The following is a 15,021-nucleotide window of genomic DNA, read 5'->3' on the forward strand; positions in this document are numbered from 1 at the left end:
CCCCCAGCCACCATGGGCAGCCCCCACCAGGCCCCCACTCATGTCTCCCACCCATCCCCACCCCCCAGCAGTGCAGGGGCAGCCCCCACCAGGCTCCCACCCATGTCTACCACCCCCCCACCCCCCAGCCACCATGGGCAGCCCCCGCCAGGCCCCCACTCATGTCTCCCACCACCCCCACCCCCCCAGCAGTGTGGGGCACCCTCCACCAGGCCCCCACCCATTTCTCCCACCACCCCCACCCCCCACCCACCATGGGCAGCCTCCGCCAGGCCCCCACTCATGTCTCCCACCACCCCCACCCCCCAGCTGTGTGGGGCACCCTCCACCAGGCCCCCACCCATGTCTCCCACCACCCCCACCCCCCACCCACCATGGGCAGCCTCCGCCAGGCCCCCACTCATGTCTCCCACCCACCTCCACCCCCCCAGCAGTGTGGGGCACCCTCCACCAGGCTCCCACCCATGTCTACCACCACCCCCACCCCCCAGCACTGTGGGGCAGCCTCCACCAGGCCCCCACTCATGTCTCCCACCCACCCCCACCCCCCAGCAGTGCAGGGGCACCCTCCACCAGGCTCCCACCCGTGTCTACCACCCCCTACCCCCCAGCCACCATGGGCAGCCCCCACCAGGCCCCCACTCATGTCTCCCACCACCCCCACCCCCCCAGCAGTGCAGGGGCACCCTCCACCAGGCCCCCACTCATGTCTCCCACCACCCCCACCCCCCCAGCAGTGTGGGGCACCCTCCACCAGGCCCCCACCCATGTCTCCCACCACCCCCCACCCACCATGGGCAGCCTCCGCCAGGCCCCCACTCATGTCTCCCACCACCCCCACCCCCCCCAGCAGTGTGGGGCACCCTCCACCAGGCCCCCACCCATGTCTCCCACCACCCCCAGCCACCATGGACAGCCTCCGCCAGGCCCCCACTCATGTCTCCCACCCACCCCCACCCCCCCAGCAGTGTGGGGCACCCTCCACCAGGCTCCCACCCATGTCTACCACCACCTCCACCCCCCAGCCACCATGGGCAGCCCCCACCAGGCCCCCACTCATGTCTCCCACCCACCCCCACCCCCCAGCAGTGCAGGGGCAGCCCCCACCAGGCTCCCACCCATGTCTACCACCCCCCCACCCCCCAGCCACCATGGGCAGGGGACTACCCTGCACACCTGCTCATGTCCCCCAGCACCCCCACCCCCCAGCACTGTGGGCCACCCTCCACCAGGCCCCCACTCATGTCCCCTTGCACCCCCAGCCCCCAGCACTGTGGGCCACCCTCCACCAGGCCCCCACTCATGTCTCCCACCACCCCCACCCCCCCAGCAGTGCAGGGGCACCCTCCACCAGGCCCCCACTCATGTCTCCCACCACCCCCACCCCCCAGCATCCAGGGGAACCCTCCGCCAGGCCCCCACTCATGTCCCCCTGCCCACAGGCCCTGACAATCCTCAAGCATGTGCCTCATGGCCAGCCACCACACCCCAAAGACACAACCAAGTATTACATGTGCCCATGATACTACTCTAATGGAAACAATGTAAATCAACACATGTGTCTCACACACACACAATGGTTGCAAGTGAACCTGAAAACCCATATCATGACATGCATGAAAACAATGAGATGAAACCACACATAGAAGAATGAAAAAATCCAAATAATGTATTAAAAACAACAGCAATGGCAATCAAAATTAAACAAAATACACAAGTAAAAAAATAACAAAATTAAGCTGGCTGTCCCTTTTCAAATTAAAATCAATAAATGATAAACCAAAAAAATATCTTCCAAAGTTCAAGTCCATGAAAAGGAAATGAAGGGAAAAAAGAAATAGAAAACCATTGCTCCATGGGAAAAAATATTCATAGTAAAAAAAATATCCAAATCCAAAGTCCAACTATGTACAAAGTATTCAGGGTCCATCATCCCAAGAGAAGAAATGAAACCTACCAAAAAACCTATCTAAAATGGAACTATATACAAAAGGTGGAGCAGTGTCCGTCGACTCCAAATAAAAATAAACTATAAAGGAAACCTATCACAAAATAACTATATACAATGGCGGCGGGCCAGTCCAGCGGCTCACTTAGTGGTGTTCCGGGCCAGGGCATCATCGAACTCCTCGTCTATGTCCCGGAGGCGGTCCTGTTCCATGGCCCCGAGGGTCCGCAGAGACGCCGACATGTTCACCTCCAACTCCCTGCGGATTGCCTCGAGGCACTCGGCCCGCCTCAGGGCCCTCCGCATGGAGTTCTCCGCCCTGACCATCGTGAGCCGCGCCTCTTCCGCCCGCCGCTGCTCCGCATCTATGGCGTGGCCCAACCGCTGCCACACGGAAGACACTTTCTGTCCAGGGTCCTCCTGCCCTCCGGCCGATGCCTGCCCCTCCGATGTTGAAGGCCCCGAGCTATCGTGGCTCCCACCTACAGCCTCCTGCTGCTGCAGCTGCTGCTGTCCATGTGCCCTGTCCGATGGTGCCTGCACATCCTCCTCCAGCTGGGGTGCAGTCGTTGATGTGGCCACCCCTGCTGGACGTCCGACTCCCGACTGTGGCAGGGATCTGTTGTCCACCAGCCTGGCCGCACGGTCGGAGGCAGCTCCACAGGGCACCCAGGTGACACATGGGTGGGAAGATGGCATGGAGGACGACTGGGGCATAGGGGGTTCTGTGGAGAAGGGGTTCGGAACAAGGTCCAGGAAACGGAGGAATCCAGCCCTGGTGAGCTACCCAGTGGGTCATCGCGGTCAACGATCCATGCGAGAAGACGTGCAGACTCATCATGAAAAGACTGCAGGTCAGCTCGCATGGCCCGTTGACGCAACGCCACCCCACCCTGGACAGGCTCAACCTGGTGCAGGATAGCCACATCCGCAGGGAGAGGAAGGCCAGGTGTTGTAAGCCAATCCTCTCCCTGAGAACGGGTCTGGAGGTAGGCATCCCCGCTGGTGCAAGATGATGCAGTGACAGGAGCAGGGACAGGATTGCACACAGGCACCTCCGCGGCGGCCTGTGCTGCCTCCTGTCCCTGATCCTGCACTGCACCACTAGCACCAGTGGAATCCCCACCTCCAGACCCCGCCACTGTCGCTTGCACGGCCTCCTCCTCCACCAAACCCCCCACCAACCTGGATGACTCCGTGCCATCTTCCTCCGTTGGGCCCTGTGGGGTCCCAGCTGCCCCTTCTGCTGCCGAGGAGTCCAACTCCAACCTCCGCCTCTTGGACCTCCCCTCGGCATCTGCGGCCTGGGACGCGGCACCGGACTCCTCACTCCCGACGAGATCACAACCTGGGAGGGGATCTGGGCCTTGCGTCTCCGGCTGGTGGTGCGACCCCTGCCGCTGTGCTCCACAGCACCTTCTCCGCCCTCTTCATCAGTTGACGCTGCAGACAGGCAGAAAGAAAACACAGGCATCAGGGCACTGTAAAATGGACTCATACACACATGACAGTTATACATGAGTGGCATTGGTAAACCTCAGACATGGCATCACAATCCCCAACACACATGTCATTTCAACTTGCACACATGAGCCATACCACAGCCATATTGCAACAGCCAGCACCATCCATTCACATACAACAGCATGAGCAGCCAAAGGTCATCCACACATCACATGCAACATAGGGAGTACACTACACATGCACACACACCACCAAACTTGCATGCATGTGTACACCTCCGCCAACTGTCGCAATGTTTTGATCGACATCCATGTCACACCTGACAATCATTCCTCCACATCCTGTGCCATGCAAGCCCACACACACAAGCACCATCCATGTGTCACACATGAGACCCCTCGCATGTGTCACCCTCACGGCCCTGTATACCCCCCCTACTTGGCCACATAAAAATACATGTTCGACCTGCACACTCCTGGCACACCACCACAAGCACAGCTTACAATCAGTATGCATGTACACTTACCGCTCGACTCCAGACGGGTCTGCTTCTCAAGGACCTGGATGTGGAGCGCTGGGGATATGCGCAACCTTCCGAAGAGGGCATCATACTGCCCCAGGACATGCTTCACCAGGACACCAACTTCGGTGGCAGTGAAGCTGGTGCCCCTCTGCCTCCTTCGCCGGGGGTTGCCACTAGTGCCAGATGCTGCAGTGCCCGACATGGCAACCCAAGAGGCAGGAGTGGGTGGGCAACTGGGTCCTGGGGCTGGGCTGTGGGGCGATGGAAAAGCAGTCGGGAGTCTTCGGTTCCAGCAGGGGTGGCTACAGCAACAGCACCCCTGGCTGATGTGCAGGCAGCAAATGGCAGGGCACGTGGGCAGCAGGCAGTCAGGCAGCAGCAGATGGCAGGTGGGAGCGTGCTCAGGGCTCTGGGGGGCAGTAATTCGGCCTTCTGGGCAGGAGCGTGGTCTTCCGTGTGTGAACGCGTGGCCAGCTTGATACAGAGTGATTTTGCACGTGAAAATCCAACACGTCTGCGTGTAATTCGAGGAAAGGCCCTTAGCGCGTAAACGCGTCAGCACACGTCTGTACATTAATTGGCCCAAAGGCCACCAGCGTATGCGCGTCTATGAAGTCACGTGCACATTGAATAGGGCACACGTTGGAAATGTTGCGTGTTAAAAAAATGAAAGACACGTCCGAGTGTCAAAGCGTGTAATTGGTGGAAATGGCCTTAGCGCGTACACGCGAAAGTGACAAAGCGTGTAATTGGTGGAAATGGCCCTACACGCAGAAGTGACAAAGCGTGTAATTGCTGGAAATGGCCCTAGCGCGTACACGCCGCGTAAGTGACGCTGGACGTGTGGGCCTGCATAAAAGGTACGTGTAGAACACCATTTCCTTTTACGTGCTTTTCGTGGAGAGCGAGTGGGTGAAATCTGTACTTCTTGTCGTTTCACACGCGATTTACTTCACAGCGTTTCAAGTTCGTACTCCCTGTTACCTCTGACAGCTTTTTCTCTTTTTTCTCTTTTTCTGGTTTTCCTGGGCCTGTTCCCTCAAACAGCGTTCCCTTCTACTGTTGTCCTGTCTCCTCAGACAGCGTACAATTCTTCTTTTGGCGGGGGTGTTGCCAACGCGCACACGCGCTTCTATTTCACGCTCTTTTTCCTGGCAGACGGTGAGTCACGCACGTATCTAACATCTGTGCTTGCCCCGTGTGTAGCCTACCCCTTCAGAGGTCATTCTAGGCTGCGTGTGACACGCATACGTTCATTCTTGTGTTACTGGGTGCCACAGCGTAGTGCAGGTTTTTTTTTCCGCACACGTGGTCTAGGAGGGGTTGCGTGCACGTCATCTCCCTTTTTTGGGCTTTCTGTGCGTTGCGTGACCCGTCATCTTCCCCCAGGGGTCACATTCAGCCTTGCTAGAGCACTAGGGTACAATTACCATCTGGTACCCAACCCCTTTGACCCCCAATTGCCCAGGACAATAGTTTACAGCCACTCCCATACGCACATTAACATCAGTGCCATGGTTGGAAGGCGAGGAATCCGTAAGGGTGGCAAAGGTGGACGAGCCACAAGTGGTGGCCGTGGTGGATCCGGTAGGGGACGTGGTCGTTACTTGCAGGGTGACCCTGTCCCCCTATGTGTGGAGGACCAGTCAAGGGCACCCATAATCCCCCCCACCCCCCTGGTTGAGGCTGATGTGGCTGACACCATCCATGCTCAGCCCTTGTTGGACCAGCCCATTGTGGCACCAGACCTGGCTGACTCCATGGCTGACTTCCAGGTCAGCAGGACTATGACACGTGCGCCGGTGCACGTTGATGTCATCAGGCCACGTGGATCAGGGGCAGAAAGGTCATCTGCTGCCCCAAGTAGGCAGGGTGGAGAGGCTGCAGGGGCAGCTGCGTCTCCATCCACCCCAGCTCTCACACACCCAGCCAGGACAGTGTCGGTCCTAGTCCATCCTGCTGACATTCCCCTTGACACCATTACACTTGAGCCAATGCCTGCACCAACTCCCATGCTGAGTGTGCAATCCCACACTCCTGATACAGAGTCCACCAGGGCTCCTGCCCCTAGTGTCCAGAGCGGCGTAGGACACTCAGGATCACCACCACCTTCCAAGCGGAAGAGGAAGAGTGCTCGTCCGGCACAGGCTGATGCCCCAGACACGGCTACACAGTCCGGCCCGTCGAGGAAGCCCAGCTTCACGGATGCCGAACTGAATGCACTTGTTGAGTATGTGTCCGTACATGATAACGAGATGGTCATTGTTGCAGGATCCAAGACCACACCTGCACAACGCCAGGCACACTGGCAGACCGTTGCGGACATCGTAAGTGCCCTTGGAATCGTGAGGCACACAGCCAATGATTGCTATAAGCGCTGGAATGACCTAAAGCGCAGGGCAAAGAATAAGCTGGCCTCAAGTCATGCCGCAGCTCTAGTGACTGGAGGTGGGTCTCCAGTAGAAGACATGGAACTCACTCCACATGAGTCAGTCGCTGGGACCTACGTCACGGAGGAACAGATCTGCCTGATTATGAGGCATTGTCCGGTGAGTGCACATGCATGTGTGTGTCAGGGCTTCTGTTTGTGTGCCAGCTGAGGGTGTGTACGCTTGAGTCGTTTGGGTCACCCATGTGCTTCATGCAATACATTCTGCGCAGCAGCATTTGGCCATAGCAGTATCCCTTCTGCCAACAGTAGACATATAGCCCAACAGCACGCCAGTTGCCCTTGAAGTGTCACCTTGCAACAACATTGTTGCTTATTTTTCTCTGTTCATTCAGACAGATTGTTTGCATTCCACCACTTTTACTAGGCATTTCTCAGTCCTCTAGTCACATGTCTGACATGGCTATGGTAAAGTGGAGTGACTTTGTTACCTGGATATCATTTGTTTAGACATGTCCCTGTGCAATCGGACCATTTTGGACTGGCAGCTCCAGGTGAAAAATCAGACCTGTTTGAATTAGAAAAGCTATTACATGAGGGAACTGGACTGAATGAATAAGTGCTGCCCTCCTCTCCATCTTCACTCAATAGCAATGGTACATGCCATCTGTGTGATGGCATGTGTATTTCACCTGGCAATCACAGGCCAATGTGTGATGCCACTGCTAGGCAGCATGCAGCAAATGTGTTCATCTTCCATCTTGGTGTCATCAATGTGTGCCATTTGCCTCCCCTTCATACGCAGTGAGGGTGCATGCATGGGAGGGTTTTAGTCATGTGGGACATGTGTCAATCAAGTACTGGTTCTGTTGCTTTTCAGCCCTCATTGTGTGCCATAGTGCTAATGCCTGTTTCCATTTGTTTGCTTTTATGTCTTTGCAGGGGAAGACGCACCTGATACTGCTGGGGTTGTGGAGATGGTGCAGACCCAGGAGAGGTCCGAGGGCCGACCGACCACCAGTGAGGGACGTGGTGTGGTGGTGGGTGAGAACCCACAACTGCTGCGGGTCGTGCTCTCAAGGGGTGTCTCTGGCTGCACCTCCCCCGAGCTGTACTCAGGTGTTGATTCGGATGATGAGACCTACGTGCCGTCGCAGGTGAGTGTTCCTGGGAGGGATTCTGTTCTGTCCCACCCACCTGCACCAGGGTCAGAACCCTCAATGGGGATGTCAGTGTTGGCAGCTACGCCTTTGGTGGTTACGGATGCAGGGTCACACTCCGTGACATCTGATCCTGTTCCTGGGCCAGCAGATCAGAGGGGGAATGCAGTCCTGCAGCCTCAGGAAGTGCCGGCACAGCAAGGTGCAGTTCGCCTTGCCCCAGACAGGTGTGGTGCCCGCCGACGTGGTGGCCGTACGCCACCTGGCAATACCGCATGAGAGCAATCCATTTACGGTATGGCAACCCAAAAGGCAGCATCATCAGAGATGATGGCTCAGGCCATGGATAGGGTGGCCACTTCCATTGTCCCGCCCGAAAGGCTGATGGAGCGACTACAGCAGGCAACCGACTCCATCTGCCAGTCACACAGGGAGGACATGTTGGCGTCCAACAGGGACAGGCGGGCGGCACTGGCGACTCTGCAGGAAGCCATCTCCATAGAGTCCCAGGGCCACAGGGAAGCCCTGAGGCTGGAACTCCTTCACCTCAGGACGACTCTTGTTGAGCTTGAGGCTTCAACAAACCGAAGGACAGAACAGCAGCTGGAGCGTCTCACCCGTACGCTCTCAGCTGAGATGCAGGCAACTCGGGCGGAGGTCCGGGCATCCCGTGAGTTGTTGCATGGGGACCTCCGCACACTCATCCTTCAGAACGAGACCTACCACACCCGCATGCTTGCAGCCATGGAGGAACAGACTAGGGCCTTGCGTGGGCTGCCTCCCATAGTGCAACCACCTCCGGATGCAGCTGCACAGGGTGATAATAGCGACAGCAGTGATACTCCCACAATAGGGTAGCCGTGTGGGCCATGAGCCCATGGAGGTGTTTTTTTTTCGCAAGATCCACAGAGGTGGGTTTTGGTGTGCACCCTGTCCTTGGACCTCCTGGGTGGCCTCCCCAACCCCCCCGGGCCCATTAATGGCCATTTTTGATTTTCTTTTTTTTTTTTTTTAATATTTTTTGGGACAATGTGTTGCCTTGTGTGGCTCCCGTGGGCATACGCTGCATTGTGGCTGGGCACATGCAGGCTTGTCATGTATTTGGTTCAGATGCTTGGGTTTATGTCACACACACCCCTCCTGCTTCCGGTTTCCATGGGCTTGCAAAGGGTGTGCCCAAGTGACATTGACGTACATGGTGACATTGGACTCCCACTACATGTGTGGGCAGTCTAGTCAATACTGTGTATACATTCCTAGTGCATATTGCTGTTGTGTTGTACACTGCATGTTGCATTGATGTGTAACTCATCATCCGTGTCTACCTCCTAATTTGCAGGTCCTTTCCTCATGTCTACAGAAGGCCCTCTACTTTGAAGATGGGGTCCATGTTGGCAGCAGTGCACCTACAACTCTACATAGCGGCAACACCATACAGTTGGAAGTGGTGGGAGTGCAGGCATTTCCAGGTGGTGAGACTACTAATTCCTTACATTCGTAATGTCATGTTAATGGTAGTTTTGAGGGTCAGTAGCTGATAAGTGTTTTTGCTAAATACCTGCTCAAGTGTGTTGTTGGTCCTGCATTACTGTGAGCATTTCAGGTGTCGCGAGTTTCAATTAGGGACACTGTACATTGTGACACTTGTGTCATGTTGTGGGGATTACTTTGTTTACCTGCACATAGCATGACATGGCACGGTTTGTCGTGTGGCGGTGCTGGGGATGGGTTGGGTGACATGGCACTGTCCTCATGTTGCATTTTGCAAGTGGGTATTCATTTTAGCTGCATGAATGTGTTTTTTCACGAAACTGCATTGGTGGTGTCTGTGTAGGTAGGGATGCACACATTGTAACACTTCCAGGTGAACAATCTCAGGCTGATATGGTTTTGACGGTTGATTCTCCAGACATTCAGGATCAGTGTCAGGTTGAGTCATCATTGATTGTCAGATGGTATGTGCCAGGGCAGTGTGCACTCCACAGGGGTGTGATTTCTATGTGAAGTAATTAGCCACTAGCTGTGTACGGGCTGCCTCCCCCGTGCCCTTTCCCCTCCCATGCGCAGTGGGCGTGCATGTGGTTGGGGATGTGGGGGCACCACCATGTCCACAGGCAGGCCCCGGCGTGTTGCAACGTTGTGCAGGACACATGCTGCCACTATGATCCTGCACACTACTGGGGGAGCGTATAACAGCTGCCCGCCAGAACGGTCAAGGGAGCGAAAGCGTGACTTAAGCACTACGAATGTGCGCTCCACTATGCCCCGGGGTGCAATGTGGGCTGTGTTATATCTTACCTCGGGTGGCGTGGTGTGGTTCCGAATTGGCGTCATCATGTGGGGGCTGAGAGGGTAGGCACTGTCCCCTGTGGAGGTGGTGATTGGTATCATTGGTGGGGTTGTGACCTTGCTCAGTATCTGACATGCATGCATGTGCAGTGGCATTCATACTCACCAAGCAGCCATGTATCGCCATGCCGCCCAGCTTCTAGGTCCCGGCTTAGGGTGGACATTCAGTAAATGAAGCTGTCGTGGGTGGACCCGGGATAGTTGGCATATACTGAGGTGATGATTCCCTTGGCATTACATACTACCTGCACGTTGATGGAATGCCAGTGCTTGCGGTTCCTATAGATGTGCTCAGATGCCCTGGGGGGACGTAGAGCCACATGGGTGCAGTCGATGGCACCTAGCACTTTGGGGAATCGTGCCACACCGTAAAAATCCAGGGCGGCTGCATGCCTTTCTGCATGTGTTCTGGGCAGGTATATGTGCCTGCGGACTGATGGGCGTGCAGTGATGATGTTCAAGACCTAGTGTAGGCAGCGTGACTGCGTGGCCTGTGACACCCCACCCACTATGGCACTTGTCCGCTGAAATGATCCAGTGGCTAAGAAGTGCAGTACATTGAGGACCTTCTCCAGGGGGCTGAGTGCTTGGGAGCACAGGGTGGGTGATTTGAGGTCATCCTCCCACTCACTCACCAGGTCCAGTATTATGTGTGGTGGAAACCTGTACCTCCCATACACCTGGTCATCAGGCATCCCGAAAAGGCTGGTTCTGGGTGTGAATATTCTGGCCCTGACTATCCTCCTCTTCCTCCTTTGGCAGCCCACGGCCACTGCTGCTAGGAACGGTATATTCATCCTGGCGTCTGAGCTTGTTTTTTTTTGCGTGCAAATTTATGCGTCGCGGGTCGACGTATGCCTGCTTCCTACTGGCGTATGTGTTTCTTTGCGCGTGTTGTAGGCGAGCGTGTGAAACTTCCCGCGCACCCCTGAAATCCAGTACCCAGGCCAATAGCGTGTGGAAATTCCCGCGCACCCCGGAATACACGTGCGCTGATGTACTCGCGTGTGAAAGTGCCCGCGCACCCCTGAAATACACGTACATAGGCCAATCGCGTGTACGCGCACTTTTGTCCAATTACACGCGATGACACTCTGACGTGCAGTCTTTCCATGTGTGCTCCGTCATCACGTGCTATGAGGGAAACACCCGTGCGGGTCACGTCACAGACGCGCTTACGCGCTGAGGGCCTTTGGTCCAATAGAATCGCGTATGCGTGCTGACGCGCTTACGCGCTAAGGGCCTTTCCTCGAATTTCACGCTGACGTGCAGAATTTTCACGTGCCAAATCACTCCGTATCAAGCTGGCCACGTGAAAACACACAGAAGACCACGCTCCTGCCCAGAAGGCCGAATTACTGCCCCCCAGTGCCCCGAGCAGCCTCCCACGTGCCATCTGCTGCTGCTGCCTGCCTGCCTGCCTGCTGCCACCGTGCCCTGCCATTTGGTGCCTGCAAATCAGCCATCTGCAGGGGTCCAGTTGCTGTGTCCACCCCTGCTGGAACTGAAGACTCCCGACTGGGATAACATCACTCCACAGCCCAGCCCCAGGACCCAGTTGCCCACCCACTCCTGCCTCTGGGGTTGCCATGTCGGGCACTTCCACATCTGGCACCAGTGGCAACCCCAGGCCAGAGGGGCAGAGGGGCACCAGCTTCACTGCCACCGAAGTTGGTGTCCTGGTGGAGCATGTCCTGGGGCAGTATGATGCCCTCTTTGGATCGTCCCGCGCCAGCAAGGAAGGACGGGAGAGGATCTGGGCCGACTGTGTGGTTGCCATCAACGCGGAGGGGGTGGCAACCCGCGACGTCCAGAAGATCAAGAAGCGCTGGGAGGACTTGAGGTCCAGGACCCTCGTGAAGGCCCGGCGCCTCGTGGATGGGGGCCGGGGCCGCATGAGTTCCATCCAGATGAGGGTCCTGGAACGCGTACGCCCAGCGCTCCACGCCCAGATCCTTGAGAGGGAGACCAGTCTGGAGTTGAGCGGTAAGTGGCCAAGCATTGCTGTGTGAGACAGGGCATGTTGCGGTGTGCTGGTTGTCTGATACTTGCCTGTATGTGTGACATAGGCCATGTATGCATGTATGTGTGCAGGGACATCATGGTAATGCATGTGCGACCAGTGATGTGTGAACCACATGGTTGTTGCATGTGTTTAAATGCGACATGGGGAGCCCTATGCATATTTTACACATGAGAGCATGCCAGTCTCTGTTCCTGGACATGGGTGGGGGTGAGGGATGGGTGCTGATGCCAGGTACATATATGGTAGCCATGTCTGTGTGCCTGACCTGTGTGTCTGTGACTTGTGAATGCCATGGATGCATGACACACGTGTGTGACAATGCACAGATTCACTGATGCAGCCTAGTTATCCTTGTATCCGCTGTGTTTGGGGTGTATGAGGCCAGATGGATGTGACTGAGGTGTAGTGTGTGCATGTGATAGGCATGACCCATGATGCATGTGAGTTCCATATCATTGTATGTTTCAAGAGTCCATTGGACATGTATGGAAATGTCCATGGCATGCACCATGCCTGTTACTGTGTGTGTTTTGCCTGGACTGACCCATGTGTTGTGGAGGGACATGATGGAAGTGTACTTTGACAGTGGTACTCATCTGCTATTGCTTCCTGTCTGGGGGACCATTGAACAGTACCCTGATGCTTGTGTTCTATGTCTCCCTCTACGCAGCGGCTAGTGAAGAAGAGGGCGGAGACGGCGCTGTGGAGCAAGGCGGTGGGGATGCCCCCACGGCTGCAGCGGAAGGGGTGGGTGAGCCCGCACAGGGGCCTGCTACGGTGGAAGACGGTGAACAGCCATCCAGGTTGGTGGTTTCCACAGAGGAGGCGGAGGCCGCCACTGAGGCACACATGGGGCCTGGTGGGGGCATCCCTGCTGGTGCAAGTGGTGCAGTCCAGGGGCAGGGGCAGGAGGCAGCACAGGTCACCGCGGAGGGGCCTGTGCATGTCGCTGTCCCTGACCCTGTGAGTGCACCACCATGCACCAGCAGGAATGCCCCATCCCAGGCCCGTCCGCAGGTAGAGGGGATGTCCATGTCACCTGACTCCCCTCCACCTGCGGACGAGGGGACCCGTGGCCGTATGGAGAAGGTCCTGATTGGGGTCGCGATGCGCGCGGGTGCAATTCGTGATGACGTGCGTGCTTCCCGGGAGGAGCACGCACGTCATCACGAAGAGCACCGTGCCGACGTGGCCCAATTGGGATCTTCCATGTTCGGGGGTTTCCTGCATGTGTCGGCCAATCTGGCGGCCCTCTCCTCCTCTGTGGAGGCTATACGCCGGTCGTTCTCCTTGCCGTCTTCCGGCCCAGATGCCACAAGGGCCCCCTGTGGACCTGCCCTGACCAATGCAGCCAGCTCGGTGGGGATCCCATCCCTGCCACAGTCGGGAGTCGGAGGTCCAGCAGGGGTGGACACCACAGCAACTGTACCCCAGCAGATGAAGGATGTGCCGGCATCATCAGGCAGGGCACGTGCACGACGGCGTCGGTGGATTCCATCAGCCTAGATGCCGTCGTGCTGGCAGAGGCAGTTGCGTCGGAGGCAGCAGCAGAGTCAACGTGGGAGGCATCATGGCTCGGGGCCATCAACATCGGAGGGGCAGGCATCGGCCGGAGGGCAGGAGGACCCAGGACAGGAAGTGTCTTCCGTGTGGCTGCGGTTGGGCCAGCAGATAGGTGCGGAGCGGCGGCGGGCGGAAGAGGCGCAGCTCACGATGGTCAGGGCAGAGAACTCCATGCGGAGGGCCCTGAGGCGGGCCGAGTGCCTCGAGGCAATCCGCAGGGGGTTGGAGGAGCAGATGGCGTCGTCCCTGCGGACCCTCGGGGCCATGGAAGAGGACCGCCTCCGGGACATAGACGAGGAGTTTGATGATGCCCTGGCCCGGAACACCACGGAGTGAGCCGCTGGACTTGCCCGCCGCCTTTGTATATAGTTCTTTAGTTTTAGGTTTCCTTTGTTTCTTCTTATGATTTGGAGTCGACGGACACTGCTCCACTTTTTGTATATAGTTGCATTTTAGTTAGGGTTTTTTGTAGGTTTCCTTTGTTCAGTTGGGCTCATGGACCCTTGGATGTTTTGTACATAGTTCTTCATTGGATTGTTTGATTATTTTTTTTTATTATTTATTCACCATGGAGCAATGGTCTTTGCATTTATTTTTCTCTCTCTGATTGATTTTATTTTTAATGTGACTTTGGACAACATTTTTTTGGATTTGGATTTGTATTTTTGATTTTTTTGGACGGACATGCAGCTTATCTTTTTTTCATTGCCATTGTAGTTTGTTTCATTTCATTTGCATTCAATTTTTTTTAATACAAAATTTTGTTTTCATACCTCACTGTGTGGTATCATCTCATTGGTTTCATGCATGTCATGTTGGGTGTTTTCCCATTCAATTGCAACCATTGTGTGTGACGGACATGGGTTCATTTGCTTTATGAACATTGGGGGTGCAACATGTAATTTCCATTTCCATGTGGGTGAATGGGTTACTTGGTAGGGCCTTTTGGCTGTGGAGGCTGACCATAACGCACATGATTGGGGATTGTGAGGACCTGGGTGCAGGGGGACATGAGTGGGGGCCTGGTGGAGGGTTCCCCTGCACTGCTGGGGGGTGGGGGTGGTGGGAGACATGAGTTGGACATGAGTGGGGCCCTGGTGGTGCTGCCCCTGCACTGCTGGGGGGTGGGGGTGCAGGGGGACATGAGTGGGGGCCTGGTGGAGGGTGCCCCTGCACTGCTGGGGGGTGGGGGTGGTGGGAGACATGAGTTGGACATGAGTGGGGGCCTGGTGGTGCTGCCCCTGCACTGCTGGGGGGTGGGGGTGATAGGGGCCATGAGTGGGGGCCTGGTGGAGGGTGCCCCTGGATGCTGGGGGGTGGGGGTGCAGGGGGACATGAGTGGGGGCCTGGTGGAGGGTGCTCCTGCACTGCTGGGGGGTGGGGGTGGTGGGAGACATGAGTGGGGGCCTGGTGGAGGGTGCCCCTGCACTGCTGGGGGGTGGGGGTGGTGGGAGACATGAGTGGGGGCCTGGTGGAGGCTGCCCCTGGTGGCTGGGGGGTGGGGGTGGTGGGAGACATGAGTGGGGGCCTGGTGGAGGCTGCCCCTGGTGGCTGGGGGGTGGGGGTGGTGGGAGACATGAGTGGGGGCCTGGTGGAGGG

This window comes from Ambystoma mexicanum, chromosome 2p (genome assembly GCF_040938575.1).
Source record: "Ambystoma mexicanum isolate Mex_15411 chromosome 2p, UKY_AmexF1_1, whole genome shotgun sequence".
Classification (NCBI taxonomy): Eukaryota; Metazoa; Chordata; class Amphibia; order Caudata; family Ambystomatidae; genus Ambystoma; species Ambystoma mexicanum.